We start from the raw sequence: 18,151 nt of genomic DNA, 5'->3' as shown, positions 1-18,151 counted from the left end.
AGAGAAATGGAGTCAGGTCGGCCAGGGGAAACCTCCCTGACCGACGTAGCATCCGGCGAGGCTTGTGGTGGGGCGGTGATGATCGTTGCATAGAAGAACGGCATGGAGAGAGGGGAGCATGCAACGACCGCAGCTTGCGCATCCGGCGAGGCCAGGCGAAAGTGGTAGGCGGATGGTGACGTTTGCATAACATCGAAGTTTTTTGCCCTGCCTCCGAACCTTGTTTGCAGAAGAGCTGTGACAAGGTAGCAGTCTAGTGGAGGGTGGCAGGAGTGGAAGAAGATGAGCGTGCTACGAGGCGGTGCAGTTGCATGGCGAGGTGGAGAGACCATTGAGCGTTTTTCCCGCCATAGGGTAGTTTGAAATGCAAGGCGATCGAGGAGTCAAGGTTGAGGGATAGACGGATGAATCGAAAGGCGTGTTCCACGCGGTCACCAATGTCGATCGGCCAAACGACATCGGTAGCCGGCTTTTGGCGCGGATCAGCGAGCGGCGACGACTGTGGTTGATGGCGCGGGGACAGAAGAAGGCGAGGAGCAATGGGGATCAGGGAGTCTTTTGCGGCGTCGTCCGGTGAGCAAGTGGAGAAGGAGATATGAGGAGCAGGTGCCTTGGATGCGAAGGGAAACGATATTGACCTCACAAAGTATGGCTCTGGCGGCCGGAGCAAATGAGACCGTGAAGCGGAAGAGCGATGGAGCGAGCTGTAAGACCATGAACATGTTGGATTGACCTCCCAGGCAGCCTTGGAGGTAACATGCCAGCATAAGGCTATCAATCTCCATAACAACGAACATGATTGTTGCAGTGAGATGGATCCCCGAGCTTTTGTGGCGGAAGGGTGTTATTGGCTGGAGAATGGCTGACCAAACTTGGTCCTCGAAGTCGGCTCCCATGGCATTTCCGACCCCAAGCGCGGCGCGGATGGCGCCCTGGACTGGAGAGTCATCTAGGCGGTGGTCTGGGGGTAGAGGAGGGGAGGTGAACGTGGACACCAGCAGGCTATCGGTGGTGAGGCCCAGGGCCGACCGGCGGCCGGGGATTGACGGTGGCAGGGGAGCAGGAGGAGGGAGCGGGGGGAGAGACGTCATCCTCTCAGAGTCGACAACGATTGGGTGTTAGCCTGCCTAAGTAGCAGTTGAGCGAGGATGACTCAAGCTCGTCGAAATTGACGCTGTCTCCGCTATCGGCATCCATGGAGGTGATGAGCTTTCTTACATCATGTGCAAGTCTGAGGTTCCTGAGGGCATTTTTTTTTTGAAAGGATGTTAGAGCAACTCCAATGGGGCGACCCAAAAGGATGGCGATTTCGTTCGCTTTTTGTTCGTTTGGGTCGGTCGCCCGCCCGGTGTCCGTCCTGTTTTAGATATGGGTCGGCAACGCGCCCAACGCGCCGACCCATATGTGCTGGCGTGGCCGGCTGGCCGCCCTATTTTGCATTGATGAATTTGCATTTAAACATATAGTCAAATAACATAGTTTGAACCGAATAAAATAGCATAGTTTTATAAGCCGAATAAAAATAAAAATGTCTCACATAGTTCTCACATAGTTTTGCAAACAAATAAAAGAAGATACATCTATTGGTTGCCAACATGAGCCAAATATGCTCAACCAAATCATTTTGCAGCTGCACGTGAGTTTCCCAATCACGTATGTCTTGATGAACTATGGGTTCTATGGGTTCTATGGGTTTCCCAATCATTTTGCAACTTTAATCGTGCGGACCCTATGGGTTCGAGAACTATGTAGACATGACCGAGACACGTCTCCGGTCAATAACCAATATTGAAACCTGGATGTTCATATTGGCTCCCACATATTCTACGAAGATCTTTATCGGTCAAATCGCATAACAACATGTTCCCTTTGTCATTGGTATGTTACTTGCCCGAGATTCGACCGTCGGTATCTCAATACCTAGTTCAATCTCGTTATCGGCAAGTCTCTTTACTCGTTCCGTAATACATCATCCTGTAACTAACTCATTAGTTACAATGCTTGCAAGGCTTATAGTGATGTGCATTACCGAGTGGGCCCAGAGATACCTCTCCGACAATCGGAGTGACAAATCCTAATCTCGAAATACGCCAACCCAACAAGTACCTTCGGAGACACCTGTAGAGCACCTTTATAATCACCTAGTTACGTTGTGACGTTTGGTAGCACACAAAGTGTTCCTCCGATAATCGGGAGTTGCATAATCTTATAGTTATAGGAACATGTATAAGTCATGAAGAAAGCAATAGCAACATACTAAACGATCAAGTGCTAAGCTAATGGAATGAGTCAAGTCAATCACATCATTCTCCTAGTTATGTGATCCCTTTAATCAAATGACAACTCATGTCTATGGTTAGGAAACTTAACCATCTTTGATAAACGAGCTAGTCAAGTAGAGGCATACTAGTGACACTATGTTTGTCTATGTATTCACATCTGTATTATGTTTCCGGTTAATACAATTCTAGCATGAATAATAAACATTTGTCATGAAATAAGGAAATAAATAATAACTTTATTATTGCCTCTAGGGCATATTTCCTTCAGTCTCCCACTTGCACTAGAGTCAATAATCTAGTTCACATTGCCATGTGATTTAACACCAATATTCATATTTGTATATGATTAACACCCATAGTTCACATCGTCATGTGACCAGCACCCAAAGGGTTTACTAGAGTCAATAATCTAGTTCACATTGCTATCTGATTAACACCCAAAGAGTACTAAAGTGTGCTCATGTTTTGCTCGTGAGAGAAGTTTAGTCAATGGGTCTGTCACATTCAGAGCCGTATGTATTTTGCAAAAATATTCTATGTCTACAATGCTATGTACGGAGCTACTCTAGCTAATTGCTCCCACTTTCAATATGTATCCAGATTGAGACTTAGAGTCATCTGGATCAGTGTCAAATCTTGCATCGACGTAACCCTTTACGACGAACCTTTTTGTCACCTCCATAATCGAGAAACATATCCTTATTCCACTAAGTATAATTTTGACCGCTGTTCAGTGATCTACTCCTAGATCAAAATTGTACTCCCTTGCCAAACTCAAAGCAAGGTATACAATAGGTATGGTTCACAACATAGCATAATTTATAGAACCTATGGCTGAGGCATAGGGAATGACTTTCATTCTCTTTCTATCTTCTGTCGTGGTCGGGCTTTGAGTCTCACTCAATTTCACACCTTGTAACACAGGCAAGAACTCTTTCTTTGACCGTCCCATTTTGAACTAATTCAAAATCTTGTCAAGGTATGTACTTATTAAAAAACCTTATCAAGCGTCTTGATCTATCTCTATAGATCTTGATGCTCAATATGTAAGCAGCTTCACCGAGGTCTTTCTTTGAAAAACTCCTTTCAAACACTCCTTTATGCTTTGCAGAATAGTTCTACATTATTTTCGATCAATAATATGTCATTTACATATACTTATCAGAAATATTGTAGTGCTCCCACTCACTTTCTTGTAAATACAGGCTTCATCGCAAGTCTGTATTAAAACTATATGCTTTGATCAACTTATCAAAGCGTATATTCCAACTCCGAGATGCTTGCACCAGTCCATAGATGGATCGCTGGAGCTTGCATATTTTGTTAGCACCTTTAGGATTGAAAAAACCTTCTGGTTGTATCATATACAACTCTTCTTTAATAAATCCATTAAGGAATGCGGTTTTGTTTATCCATTTGCCAGATTTCATAAAATGTGGCAATTTGCTAACATGATTCGGATAGACTTAAGCATTGCTACGAGTGAGGAAATCTCATCGTAGTTAACACCTTGAACTTGTCGAAAACCTTTTTGCGACAATACGAGCTTTGTATATAGTAACACTACTATCAGCGTTCGTCTTCCTCTTGAAGATCCATTTATTCTCAATGGCTTGCCGTTCATCGGGAAAGTCAACCAAAGTCCACACTTTGTTCTCATACATGGATTCCATCTCAGATTTCATGGCCTCAAGCTATTTCATGGAATCTGGGCTCATCATCGCTTCCTCATAGTTCGTAGGTTCACCATGGTCAAGTAACATGACCTCCAGAACAGGATTACAGTACCACTCTGGTGCGGATCTTACTCTAGTTGACCTACGAGGTTCAGTAGTAACTTGATCTGAAGTTACATGATCATCATCATTAGCTTCCTCACTAATTGGTGTAGGAATCGCAGGAACAGATTTCTGTGATAAACTACTTTCCAATAAGGGAGTAGGTACAGTTACCTCATCAAGTTCTACTTTCCTCCCACTCACTTCTTTTGAGAGAAACTTTTTCTCTAGAAAGGATCCATTCTTGGCAAGAAATGTCTTGCCTTCGGATCTGTGATAGAAGGTATACCCAACAGTCTCCTTTGGGTATCCTATGAAGACACATTTCTCCGATTTGGTTCGAGCTTATCAGGTTGAAACTTTTTCACATAAGCATCGCAACTCCAAACTTTAAGAAACGACATCTTAGGTTTATTGCTAAACCATAGTTAATACGGTGTTGTGTCAATGGATTTAGATGGTGCCCTATTTAACATGAATGCAGCTATCTCTAATGCATAACCCCAAAACAATATTGGTAAATCGGTAATAGACATCATTGATCGCACCATATCCAATAAAGTGCGGTTATGACGTTCGGACACACCGTTACGCTGTGGTGTTCCAGGTGGCATGAGTTTGTGAAACTATTCCACATTATTTTAACTGAAGGCCAAACTGGTAACTCAAATATTCATCTCCATGATCAGATCGTAGAAACTTTATTTTCTTGTTACGATGATTTTCTACTTCACTCTAAAATTCTTTGAACCTTTCAACTATTTCAGACTTATGTTTCATCAAGTAGATATACCCATATATGCTCAAATCATCTGTGAAGGTCAGAAAATAACGATACCCGTCACGAGCCTTAATACTCATTGGTCTGCATATATCAGTATGTATTATTTCCAACAAGTCAGTAGCTCGTTCCATTGTTCTGGAGAACGGATTTTTAGTCATCTTGCTCAAAAGGCACGGTTCTCAAGCATCAAATGATTCATAACCAAGTGATTCCGAAAATCCATCTTTATGGAGTATCTTCATGCGCTTTACACCGATATGACCCAAAAGGCAGTGCCACAAATAAGTTGCACTATCATTATTAACTTTGCATCTTTTGGCATCAATATTATGAATATGTGTATCACTACGATCGAGATCCAACAAACTATTTTCATTGGGTGTATGACCATTGAAGGTTTTATTCATGTAAACAGAACTACAATTATTCTCTGACTTTAAGTGAATAACCTTGCAATAAACATGATCAAATCATATTCATGCTCAACGCAAATGCCAAATAACATTTATTTAGGTTTAACACTAATCCCGAAAGTATAGGGAGAGTGTGATGATGATCATATTAATCTTGGAACTTCTTCCAACACTCATCGTCACTTCCTCTCAACTAGTCTCTGTTTATTATGTAACTGCTCTTTCGAGTTACTAATCTTAGCAACCGAACAAGTATCAAATACTCAGGGGCTACTATAAACACTAGTAAGGCACACATCAATAACCTGTATATCAAATATACCGTTGTTCACTTTGCCATCCTTCTTATCCACCAAATATTCAGGGCATTTCCGTTTCCAGTGACCATTTTCTTTGCAGTGTAAGCACTCAGTTTCAGGCTTTGGTCCAGCTTTGGGCTTCTTCACAGGAGAGACAACTTGCTTGTCATTCTACTTGAAGTTCCCTTCCTTTCCCTTTGCCCTTTTCTTGAAACTAGTGGTCTTGTCAATCATCAACACTTGATGCTCTTTCTTGATTTCTACCTTCGCTGATTTCAACATCGCAAAGAGCTCGGGAATCGTTTTCGTCATCCTTTGCATACTATAGTTCATCACGAAGTTCTACTAACTTGGTGATGGTGACTAGAGAACTCTGTCAATCACTATCTTATCTGGAAGATTAACTCCCACTTGATTCAAGCGATTGTAGTACCCAGACAATCTGAGCACATGCTCACTAGTTGAGCAATTCTCTTCCATCTTTTAGCTATAGAACTTGTTGGAGACTTCATATCTCTCAACTCGGGTATTTGCTAGAAATATTAACTTCAACTCCTGGAACATCTCATATGGCCCATGACGTTCAAAACGTCTTTGAAGTCCCGATTCTAAGCCGTTAAGCATGGTGCACTAAACTATAAAGTAGTCATCATATTAAGCTAGCCAAATGTTCATAACGTCTGCATCTGCTCCTGCAATAGGTCCGTCACCTAGCGGTGCATCAAGGACATAATTCTTCTTTGTAGCAATGAGGACAATCCTCGGATCATGGATCCAATCTGCATCATTGCTACTAACATCTTTGAACATAGTTTTCTCTAGGAACATATTAAAATAAACATATGAAAGCAACAACGCGAGCTATTGATCTACAACATAATTTGCAAAAATACTACCAGGACTAAGTTCATGATAAATTTAAGTTCAATTAATCATATTACTTAAGAACTCCCACTTAGATAGACATCTCTCTAATCATCTAAGTGATCACGTGATCCAAATCAACTAAACTATAACCGATCATCACGTGAAATGGAGTAGTTTTCAATGGTGAACATCACTATGTTGATCATATCTACTATATGATTCACGCTCGACCTTTCGGTCTCAGTGTTCCGAGGCCATATTTGCATATGCTAGGCTCGTCAAGTTTAACCTGAGTATTCTGCGTGTGCCAAACTGGCTTGCATCTATTGTAGATGGATGTAGAGCTTATCACACCCGATCATCACGTGGTGTCTGGGCACGACGAACTTTGGCAACGGTGCATACTCAGGGAGAACACTTTTATCTTGAAATTTAGTGAGAGATCATCTTATAATGCTACCGTCAATCAAAGCAAGATAAGATGCATAAAAGATAAACATCACATGCAATCAATATAAGTTATATGATATGGCCATCATCATCTTGTGCTTGTGATCTCCGTCTCTGAAGCACCGTCATGATCACCATCATCACCGGCGCGACACCTTGATCTCCATCGTAGCATCGTTCTCATCCCGCCAACTATTGCTTCTACAACTATCACTACCACTTAGTGATAAAGTAAAGCAAATCCAGGGCGATTGCATTGCATACAATAAAGCGACAACTAAATGGCTCATGCCAGTTGCCGATAACTCGGTTACAAAACATGATCATCTCATACAATAAAATATAGCATCATGCCTTGACCATATCACATCACACCATTCCCTGCAAAAACAAGTTAGACGTCCTCTACTTTGTTGTTGCAAGTTTTACGTGGCTGCTACGGGCTGAGCAAGAACCGTTCTTACCTACACATCAAAACCACGACGATAGTTCGTCAAGTTAGTGTTGTTTTAACCTTCTCAAGGACCGGGTGTAGCCACACTCGGTTCAATTAAAATTGGAGAAACTGACACCGGCCAGCCACCTGTGTGCAAAGCACGTCGGTAGAACTAGTCTCGCGTAAGTGTACGCGTAATGTCGGTCCGGGCCGCTTCATCCAACAATACCGCCGAACCAAAGTATGACATGCTGGTAAGCAGTATGACTTGTATCGCCCACAACTCACTTGTGTTCTACTCGTGTATATAATAGCAACGCATAAAACCTGGATCGGATGCCACTGTTGGGGAACATAGTAATTTCAAATAAATTCCTATGCACACACAAGATCATGGTGATGCATAGCAATGAGAGGGGAGAGTGTGTCCACGTACCCTCGTAGACCGAAAGCGGAAGCGTTAGCACAACGCGGTGGGTGTAGTCGTACGTCTTCATGATCCGACCGATCAAGTACCGAACGCACGGCACCTCCGAGTTCTTGCACACATTCAGCTCGATGACGTCCCTCGAACTCCAATCTAGCCGAGCTTTGAGGGAGAGTTCTGTTAGCACGATGGCATGGTGACAATGATGATGTTCTACCGACGCAGGGCTTCGCCTAAGCACCGCTATGATATTATCGAGGTGAACTATGGTGGAGGGGGGCACCGCGCACGGCTAAGAGATGTCAAGGATCAATTGTTGTGTCTAGAGGTGTCCCCCTGCCCCTGTATATAAAGGAGCAAGGGGGGAGGCTGGCCAGCCTTGGGGCGCACCAAGGAGGGGAGGAGTCCTCCTCCTAGTAGGAGTAGGACTCCCCTCTTTCCTAGTCCAACTAGGAATACGAAGGGGGAAGGAAGGAGAGGGAAAGGAGAAGGAAAGGGGGCTCACGCCCCCCTCCCTAGTCCAATTCGGACCCCCTATAGGGAGGGGGCGCAGCTGCCCTTTGTGGGCTGCCTTCCCTCTTCCCTATGGCCCATGTAGGCCCAATAGTCCCCCAGGGGTTTCCGATAACCCCCCGGCACTCCGATAAATACCCGAATCACTCGAAACCTTTCTGATGTCCGAATATAGTCGTCCAATATATTGATCTTTACGCCTCGACCATTTCGACACTCCTCGTCATGTCCCCAATCTCATACGGGACTCTGAACTACCTTCGGTACATCAAAACACATATACTCATAATATAACCGTCATCTAACTTTAAGCGTGCGGACCATACGGGTTCGATAACTATGTAGACATGACCGAGACACGTCTCCGGTCAATAACCAATAGCGAAACCTGGATGCTCATATTGGTTCCCACATATTCTACTAAGATCTTTATCGGTCAAACCGCATAACAACATACGTTGTTCCCTTTGTCATCGGTATGTTACTTGCCCGAGATTCGACCGTCGGTATCTCAATACCTAGTTCAATCTCGTTACCAGCAAGTCTCTTTACTCGTTCCGTAATACATCATCCTGTAACTAACTCATTAGTTACAATACTTGCAAGGCTTATAGTGATGTGCATTACCGAGTGGGCCTAGAGATACCTCTCCGACAATCGGAGTGACAAATCCTAATCTCGAAATACGCCAACCCAACAAGTACCTTCGGAGACACCTGTAGAGTACCTTTATAATCACCCAGTTATGTTGTGACATTTGGTAGCACACAAAGTGTTCCTCCGGTAAACGGGAGTTGCATAATCTCATAATTATTGGAACATGTGTAAGTCATGAAGAAAGCAATATCAACATACTAAACGATCAAGTGCTAAGCTAACGGAATAGGTCAAGTCAATCACATCATTCTCCTAATGATGTGATCCCGTTAATCAAATGATAACTGATGTCTATGGTTAGGAACTTAACCATCTTCGATAAATGAGCTAGTCAAGTAGAGGCATACTAGTGACACTATGTTTGTCTATGTACTCACACATGTATTATGTTTCCGATTAATACAATTCTAGCATGAATAATAAACATTTATTATGAAATAAGGAAATAAATAATAACTTTATTATTGCCTCTAGGGCATATTTCCTTCAAGTAGTCCTTCCAAAGAAGGAAATGGCCGTTCTCTCGGTTGCGATTCAATGCTAGAAGGTGGTCCGGAACAACGGCCGCTGGCTGTTGAGGTGGTGATGGACCAACATGGCAGCCAATATCTCCTCCTCGTCATCGGACGATGAATCATCGGAGTCGCAAAGGAAATTGTGAAAAATAACTCGTTGGCGGAGTCCATTTTGTACCTTGGCAAACTGTCGAACAGCCTACGGGCATCGACGAAGGAGAGGGCCGGCGAAGGGAGTCGCGGCACGCATGGACCAGCTAGCTGCCCTGCCAGCGTTCCACGAGTGGGCCGGCGTCCGACAAGCGTGCCGGTGAGGATCTGGAGGCGACTTCTTGGTCGAGGGCGGCTGTGTGGTGGTGGTGGTGGTGGGGGGGGGAAGCAGTCGGCTCCTCGGCGGCAATATGGTGGTGGCGGGCGACGTGGGAGTGGGCAGCTTTGCTGGGCGGATGTGGAGGCGCCGCCAGCTGGCAGAGTCTCTGGCAAAAATGGGCGGAGACATCGGCGACAAAGAAGGCGGGGAGGGTTGCTGTTCGATGGGGGGAGGCCAATGTGCCACCGACGAACGGGCCCAGGGGAGGAGAAGGTGAGCGTGCGCGCGTCCGTCGCGTATCCGCGCCGACGCAAATCTGGCTCAAAAATGGGCCGAGAATGGGTCGCCCATGAACGAAAAGCGGACGTGCGTCCGTTTGGGTCGGCGCATTGGGCCGCCTTTTGTGTCTGTGCCGACCCAAACGGACGGCGTCAAACGAAATGGGTCGCCCCATTGGAGTTGCTCTTAATCCCCCGGTCTCTGCATCAATCAATGCATACAGTCATTTTTTTTAAATATTCCACAAAGGTCTGACAAAAAAATACATCAAGCCACCTGAAGCCATTACTCACACCTACAAACTCGATAATGTGGAGTACTCTCGCCCCCATATCTAAACCAGTGTCATCGTCGATCCATCCACATAACTTATCGGAACCAACAGCCGGTGCAGCAAACATAAAGCGCGCACCACATTCACACGTTTTAGAAGCCAGAAGCCGCCATCATCCTCGGACCGCTGACCCATTTTCAAGATAGAGATCCGCATCATCCTTGTCAGTCCGGACATCCGCCGACGCCACCACAACGCCCAATGGCGCCACCACCCTGCGCGCGTTCATCCAGACGTGAAGACTCTAGAAGATCTATCGTGCGTAGCACCTGCCGACTAGGCATGACACATCGTAGCAGTTGTCGGCCCGGCATGACTTGACATCTTCACCGAAGCTTCGTGCAAGACTTAGCTGCTCCACCTCCTGCCTTTATCTTCTAGCGCTGCTCCACAAACGATGCCCCTAAGATAGGAATGACACCGCAGTACCGCCATCATCCAATCTAGATGACCAAATCCTAGGGTTTCCCCCGAAGCAACACGGGAGGGTCGGCAGAAGTTACACGACGATGCCTTCACTAAGGTCAAGATGCAAAATGCAGACATCGCCTGCCATCGGCTCAGTTTTCATCGGCAACTCTGTCTTCCCCAACTCACAGCTGGGACTAGATGACGGATCTGGAGATCCGACCACCCAGCCTCAAGCTGACCATCTCCGGCGAAGAAGGTGGCCACCACCGCCACGCGCGGGGCCGAGCCCCCAATGTCCTCGTGATGTGGGTCGATCCCAGGTGCAGCATGTCGTTGATGGGACAGTACATGCATCAGCAAGTGCGGCCCGCCGAAGCCCATCTGGACCCAGATCGGGTGCCCAAGCCGCTGGACATGTCGCCGGCCGCCGCCGGCCCGCACCACTGCCATAGATCCGGCCATCAGGGACCGCCGCCATCCTGACCGAATCATTGGCCCATGAGAAACGCCGCCGCCGCCGCTGCAGCACACAGGCTTTGCCTGCGACGCCCCCGGCTACGGCTGGGAGAGGGAATGTGCTGGAGGGAATGGGAGGCAGCCGACGGGGGCGCTCTAGTGCAGCGCGACGACGCCGCACGAGAACGGGTATGGTTAGGAACAGGAACAGGAACAGACAAGCAGCAAGATCTCCTGGGGGCATTGTGGTCACCAAGTTCCAACCTGGACACTTTGCATGGGCAGCACCTCAATATTTATTTACTATTTTAAAATATATTGGTGATCTATCTGTAAATAATAGGTGTAGTTATGACTCATTATAAATTATGTACCAACTAAGTCTTTTAGCTTATCAAATAGTTGATGCATTTGTTTCAAGTGAATATAAAGCTAAAACAAAACTTGAGCCTGTTTGTTTTACTGAAAAGAGTACAATGCAAGGACGGTCTTAAATAATTCACCGAAGTGTCAACCGAGTCCCTATTCTTTTGAAAATGCACATTCAAGTCCTAAGTTTTTAAAGTGATACACCCGAGGTCCTAAATCTTTTTGACCCTAGTTGACTCACCGACATGGTGCATTGACCGCATCCACATCTGATAGGGGCCCAAGAGGCGTAACAACCAAACATGCATATTTGCAAAAAGCCCCCTAACCCCAATTCCTTCCAAATCACAGTCTCGTTCCTCTACCCGCCACTCTTTGCAATTCACAAGGAAATTGATAGCGGAGGTGTTGCTCTAGTGAGAAGCAGAGGTGATCGGTGAATGTGCTGCTCCGGAAGTGTCCGAGCCCATGTAGATCGACATTCATCATCCTCCGTTTGCCGTCGCCATGGTGCGAACCATGATTGTGTGGTACAAGAAGCTAACGCCCGATGCGTTGCACCGAAATTGCAGCAGAGGTCCTGGTCGTGGACGCCCAGCACTGGGCGCACACTAAGGTGGGCCAACCTTCGAGCTCTTTAGAGCCAAGATTGAAGAAAAAACGAGATGGAGAAGGAAGAGAAGGAGGATGGAGGCAACCCCTTGGCCCTGACAGAGGTCGTTGAGGACGAGGTGCCGCTGAGAAGGAGGAGGAGGCAATGAATGTTGACGCCCGCAACTCCAGTCGGCAACCTCTTCTCCATGGTGCGGGTGGAGGAAGAAAAACCAGGTCGTCCTACTGGCGGTCGGGTGTGCCTATCATGGGCTTCCATTATTGCAGCGGCAACGTGCACCACGCGTGCAACGCTAATCGACCATTACGCAAACTCTGACAACCTCAGGAGGGAACCGCGCATTCATGTTGTATCGGAGGGCAGCGGGCGGCTGGGTGGCGTGAGCTCCGATGGTGGGTTCGATTGCCTCAATCTCAGGTACAAGAGAGAGGAGAGAGGGGGAAGTTGGCTGGGTGGTTTAAGGTGAGGCCTAAATGGGTTCGGTGATATTTGGCCTGACATAGGGGACATGTCGGAGGATTTTTCATATCCGTCCTTATATAGGCTCAGTTTGAAGGATGCCGGATAGTCCGGATATATATAGGGGAGAAGTGGAGGATGGACTTTTTTTTCTTCTTCTCTCTCCAGGTCTGTTTTGGCCAGACATATATGGGGGGAGGATGGGGTCCGATTTTAGATGCTTTGAAGAGCAACTCCAATAGTTTCCCTATCTCTAAATTAACCCTCGTTTACGGAATGTTGAGGAAAAAAAACACTCCAACATATCCCATAAACTGGCCTTAACTTTAAAGGATCCTCTAAAAGTGGCATTTTCTCTGTGCAGGATTATAGGAAGATGATCTTCCCGTATCTTTTTGACAGTATTGTAATTGCCTGAAACTTCCACACACGGCATGCCGGAACACCGCCGCCCTACCATAACCTCTCCGGAACACCGCCGCCACATAAGCTAAAATGTTGCCGGCATGCTGCCGGTCGCGCCACCACCCGCCGCTAATGTCGCCGCCGCCGTGCCGGTGGCCGTAATGCGTGTCAATGACTCGCTGGCCCTAGGCCATTTAGCTAGTTATGTCTAATGACAAATGGAAGAGAAATAGATTTAAAGAAAAAAGTTTACGGGCCTCTAAAAGTTCCGGAAAACCAAAAAAACTGATTTTATGGGAAGATTTTTAGGGGGAGTTGCTCTAAGTCCTTTGCATTTGCACATAAGTGAATAGCCCTCGCAAGTTCAAGGATCCTCCTCCTCAAATTATCATGTAGGCAAGCAAGTCAACTCAACGAGAATTAGCCCCCATACAGCAATATTGGCTGACATTTTTGCTCGAGCTAGGATGATCTCTTTTGCTCACTGTCCAAGGGAATCTAATAGGGGTAGTGCACCATCTTGCAAAAATTGCGTATGAGCCAAACACTGAAGTATTTTGGGACGGTAATCCCCCAGTATTATTTTGCCTTTTGTAATAGCAGATGGGCTGGATTAACGAGCTGCTCGGCTCGTTAGGCTCATTATCATTAAGCTCATTATCGTTAAGCTTGCTATAATTAAGCTCGTTAATATTAACAAACTAAAACCTCTATTCAGCTCGGTTTTTCATGGGCTCGTTATGCTCGCGAGTGTTCACGAGTGCTCGTTAAGGTTATAAACAACACGGGAGAATCCCATGATCCAATAAAAAATTCACAATAGAATAAAGTAAACAAGGATGTTCAGATAATAAACAACACAGAAGAATCCTAAGATCCCATCAAAAATTTACAACGGCATAAATTAAACAAGAACATTTTATTCATGGCGGCTGGCTCCGGGTTGACTCCTCTAGGGTCTCCTGGCGGCTAGCTGCTAGGTCTAGAGAAGTGCCTATGTGGGATGGGGCGCCCTAGGTTGGGCTACCTAGCAACTCTTTTGTTAGTGGGCTGATTTGAACTAGGGTTTCATGTTAAACTTTTGAAAATTAGCGAGCTAAACGAGTTTGCTCGTGAAACTCGTTTGCTCGCTCGTTAAGCTCGTTAATCTTAATGAGCAAAAAACATTGTTCGGCTCGGTTCATTAACTAACGAGCATGAGCCGAACTATCAAGCGCTCATTATGCTCGCGAGCTTCGAGCTTTTCGTCCGGCCCTATCTATTGGATAAGAAATAAACACGGAAAGGCTTTCCCTTCAAAAGAAAAACTCAACGAGAAAAAAAAAGCAAGCAAGGATTTTTGTGGTTGATCCAACAAGTTGCCTGATCCAAACCGGGAAACCCTTGTTACAACCAACAAAACTACACCGTGACAGTCAGTACCGTTGTGCAACCTCCTCCTAGTCATGGCGTGGCGATCTCCGTCGGATGTGCTTGGCGGTGTGGTGCAGCGAAGTCCCGGCGGCGGCTCGGCGTGGTGGCTGTGATGGTGGCGCGGCCCCGTCCGGTGGTGCTGCCTGTGGCAGCGGTGGCCGGGGGCCTCGGCTCCGTCCTTTTCGACTCGTCCAGGTTCTGAATCTGGCTGGTCGGGATTTGGTCGCTGCTTCCTTCAGGCGTGGCGTCGCCGGGCCTCCTTGGCCGCTGGGCACAATGGTGGTGCTGGCGGCTGGTGGCGCTGGGTCGATGGTGCAGGCGAGCAGCGGCCGGAGCGCTGATCAGGGGATATCGATCCGGATCTGGTGCGTCTTCGGCGCTGGCCGGCGTCCTTGGGGTGCTCACAGCAGGGAGTGCGGCGGTTGTCTCTGGATCCTTGCGTGGAGCGTAGCAGGATGGAGGGTGTAGGTGGTGCACCGGCACTGGCGGTGGCGGCGGTGCGAGCGCAGCCAAGGCGGCGGCGGTGCTGCGAGGCCCTGCCAGGAAGGGTCTTGGCAGGCAGCGGGCGTTCTGTTGCTGTTGTGTGAGGCGTACAACGATGCCTCGGCGGTGTGGGTGTCGGAGGTGCGGGTAAGATCCATTCTGGTGGCAGTCCCCTGGCGCGGGTGAAGGCCACCGTGGAGGAACGGGCTTTGCACCGCTCGGTGGTTGCTGCGGCTCCTAGTCGAGGTTGAAGGTGATGGCTTTAGGCGTGCTCCCTCGGCAGTGAGGGGGGCTTCGATGGCAAGTTGTTGCGGTGACAGCGGTGCGAGACATCTGTTCGGGACTGGCCGGGATCTTGGAGACGTGGAGATGTGCAGCGCTACTGATGAAAATCCTATTCGGTTGTGGCCGGACCGGCGTTGATGGCACCTGCGGGTGTCGTTCCCCTTCTTGGAGCTTCGCCGAGTGCAAAGCCATCTCCCTCGCGACCTTGTATCGGCAGCTGTCTCCGGGGCGAAAGCCTTGATTCTTAGGATCGGCACGATGGCAACGTCTTTGAGGTTGTTACTCTTTGGGGAGCATTGTGCTGGGAGACTCGAGGTCCCATGATGCGCTTCTCCGGTGTTCACCGCTGCCCGGATCTCTCTCCTCCGGCGCCATGTACTGTCGTCGCTGTCTATTCCAAGGAAGCTGGAGCTGCTATTCTTCGGAGGTCTTCAGTGTCGGCCGAGACGCGGCGAGGGGCTCGGTGTTGGGTAGGCTTTTTATGTCGTAGCGGTGTTGTTGTGTTTGGTTGTTCTTGTACGAGCTAGGTGTGGAGTTGGCCGCCTTTGTTGTTCGCAGCGAGTGGTAGACGCTGTTGTATGTCTTATTTCTCTTCTTTTACAAAACTAAAGCTAAGGTACGCAATTTGCGTATCCTCGAAAAAGAAAAAACAGTCAGTACCGTTGTTGGGTTCATCCAACACGTCATGGACGATGACACCTGGTTATAGCAGCCACATATCCAATATTTTTCTGAACTATCAGTGTACTACAACTCCAGGAATTCTGAGAAAGAAAGATTTGTTGACAAGATTAGGAAGTAGGGACATGCAGCTCACCAACATGCCCAGCTAATTTCACCTTCCCCAACAAACACAACTCCTATAAAATCACGCTAACCCCAATTTCGAAATCACAAACAGCCGGCCTGATCAGCTCGAGCAAGCAGCATCGAGCCCAAAAAAGAAAAAGCCTCGTGAGTGGCTAGTTGTCAATCGATTGAAAATATAATTCGGGTCAGTCGACTGACAAAAAACTGTTTCAGTCGGTCGATCCAATTAAATTTGAGCGTAAAGAGGACGCCCAGCTGCTTAGAGCATCTCCAGCCGCGTCCCCAACACGGTCTCCCCAGGCGATTTTTTCGCGCCGGCGCCGAAAAAACGGCCCAGTCGCGTCCCCAGGAGCCCGTTTTTTTTTACCAATTTGGGCCGAAATCAGCGCCGACGGACTCAGTTCGAACCCGACACGCTGGGGGGTGCCGGGGCGAGTGTTTTGGCGCGAAACAGCCGCGGGCCCGCCGAGTCAGCGAGACGGCCGCTTCATCACCCTCATCGCCTCGGTTCCCGCGGGAATCAATGTCAAGGCTGCCGCGCCAGTCAGCCTTCATTGATGCCTCACGGGCAGCGCAGTGAAGACGCCGCCGACGCGTGTCCCGCCCGCTCCCTCCTCCCGCATGCCGCCTCCCCGCCGCCCCGCATCGGCTATAAAAGACGCCCACTCCCCGCCGGTGAGCGCCACAGCTTCCCCCTCTCCCTCTTGCAAAAGCCTTCACCCCGGCGGCGGCTAGGCTTTAGTTTCTTTTTTAAGTTAGGCGTGTTTTTACATTTTTGTACAAATTTCGATGAAGTATGTTCGAGTTCCTGCAAAAATCGCCGAATTTGGAAAAAAATGAAACGAACTTCGCCGAAACCCGCGGCGACTGCGGGTCTATGACTGGGAGCGAACCGAACCCCAAAGGACAATCTAGCGCCGATCCGCCCCCAAGTCGCTCTTTTTCGACGTCCTGGAGGGCCGAACGGCTGGAGATGCTCTTAGCAAGCCCATAAGCAAACATTCTATATGTTTTTTTTGAACAGAACAAGGCACCAAGTGGTGCCCAATATCATTAACAGCTCATAACAACAGTACAAGAGAGAGTACATATGGCTTGAAAAGAGAAAGGGAAAGGGGAAACAGCCAAAGAAAAGGAGCTGTTAAATGCTAGCAAAGATAGGTTGACCAAATGTCAACCAGATGAACTACATCTAGAAAAGATCAGATACACATAGACTGAGAAGCAAACAATAGAAGCAGCACCAGCCTAGCTTATCAGAAAACATGACTGATGCCCAGCAGCAAGCTAAGCTCAACTTAGAATTCAGTTATTGACGACTGTCTGATGTTGAGATGCAGGGCCTGAGCTAGTAGTAGAGAGGATAGAAGAACTGCCTGAACAAGAATCCATCCTGCTGCTAGAAACAATATACCTTGTGCACCTGGAAACCTGAAAAATTAAACTCACCCAAAATGGGAGACACTGGACAGTCATCAGATGCATGAGAGTGAGAGGAGCAATCCAGGATAGGACCACCAACAGACTGATAAACCTGCTGAGCAAGGTTGTGAGCAACTCCATTCAGGTTCCTGTAAATATGAAACACTTGAGAGTTAAGATGAGCAGTAGATTTAACAAAGGAAGCCAGTTCTTTTCTGATGTTCCAAGGGGTAGCCGAATGGGTTATATTCCTAGAAGCCACAGCTGAAGCTAGAGAGAGACAATCAGTTAAAATGTGGGTTGTCGCACACTAAGACTGGCTGCCAAATGAGCTGCATATGCAAGAGCAACCGCTTCTGCTTGGATAGGAGTAGAAATGGGAGGCGCTGAAGCTTGAACCTGAATGTTAATTTCTCTCCGAGGAGAAGGAATGCAAAAATAAACTCCTACACCTGTCTTTACTTCCCCTTGGCTAAGACCTGGAATTTTTGAAGATCTAAAGGCTGCATCTGAAAAGATTTTAGTACCATTAATCAACATATCAGATTTAAGAGTCTGCCCTTGATTAGGAACAACCTGTGCATCAAGATGGTTATTAGCACAAATCTGATTATTAGAAGGGATAATTAGATTTATGCCCCTAGTTGAGTCCCACTCATCTGTTTTACCCCTAATTCCCAA

This window comes from Triticum aestivum, chromosome 5B (assembly GCF_018294505.1).
Source record: "Triticum aestivum cultivar Chinese Spring chromosome 5B, IWGSC CS RefSeq v2.1, whole genome shotgun sequence".
Lineage (NCBI taxonomy): Eukaryota > Viridiplantae > Streptophyta > Magnoliopsida > Poales > Poaceae > Triticum > Triticum aestivum.
This window is presented reverse-complemented; position numbering follows the sequence as displayed.